The sequence below is a fragment of the Orycteropus afer genome, unplaced genomic scaffold (genome assembly GCF_000298275.1).
Source record: "Orycteropus afer afer isolate SDZICR_OR568_19922 unplaced genomic scaffold, OryAfe1.0 scaffold00012, whole genome shotgun sequence".
Taxonomy (NCBI): Eukaryota; Metazoa; Chordata; class Mammalia; order Tubulidentata; family Orycteropodidae; genus Orycteropus; species Orycteropus afer.
The window spans coordinates 9,875,793-9,876,930 of NW_006921599.1; positions in this window are offsets into that span (position 1 = coordinate 9,875,793).

Here is a 1,138-nt window from a genome sequence, read left to right on the forward strand (position 1 = left end):
CTAAAGAATAATGTAGAATCTGCAAAACACCGCATAATGTGAATGAACTTGGAGGACATTATGCTGAGTGAAATAAGTCAATCACAAAAGGACAAATATTGTATTAGTCCGTTATTGTAAAAGGTAAGGAAATGTTTATCTATAGAAGGAAATTTTCTTTGTTGGGTACCATGGGTGGGGCGGGGAGGGAGTGCTGTTAAATAGATAGAGATAAGTATTGATTTGGGTGAAGAGTAGGGCAATGTACCAAATGTAAGTGGCCAATATGGCACCATTGAGGATGAGAAAGACATAGAGAAGTACATGAGAGGTACAGACAACAAATATGAACCCTTTTGTACATACAGCACTGCATTGTCAGTGAAGGCAAACATGGGTATATGTGTGGATAGATGGGTGGACAGGCTGAACAATTAGGTATTTCTATGAAATGGGGAGTGTATCCAGGAACATATATAGGGTTGGCAGACAATGGTCCTACAAGTTTATGTGAATGATCAGAATTCTCTGGTGTATAGTAGAGCTGACAAGGGGCAGGGTTGCGATCACTGTACAGAGTAGTTGAACCTGTGGGCTTGGCACCATAGTTGCAGGGGACATCAAACTCAATTGGCATAACATACTATGCAAAACATTGTTCCATCTCCTACTTTGGTGAGTAGCGACTAGGATCTTAAAAGCTAGCAAGCTGCTATCTAGATGCAACGATGGGCATCCAGAGCAAAGAAGAATGAAGAAAACCAAAATTCATGGAAACAATTAGTCCTAGCGACTGACTGGTGCATCATTCGATATGCAGCCTATAAGACTATGAGACCAGAAGAACTAGATGGCGCCTGGCTACCACTGTCATCCACTTGTAAAAGGATCTATCTAGGAGATCCTTAATAGAGAGGGAGAACAATGTAGTACAAAACTCAAAATCATTTGGATTAAAAAAAAAGTGGGGGGTGGGGACCAGGTTTGCTGGTCTGATAGAGCCTGGTTGAACCACTGAGACTAAGGCCCCTAACTGCTCTTCAGGTCTGGAATTGAACCCACACCTGTGGTTTCCAGCCAAACAAAAGACAGGCATATGAGTTGAACATTTACCTCAAGTAGATACTCTCCTTGGAGAGAACAATCATGGGAGGAAGAA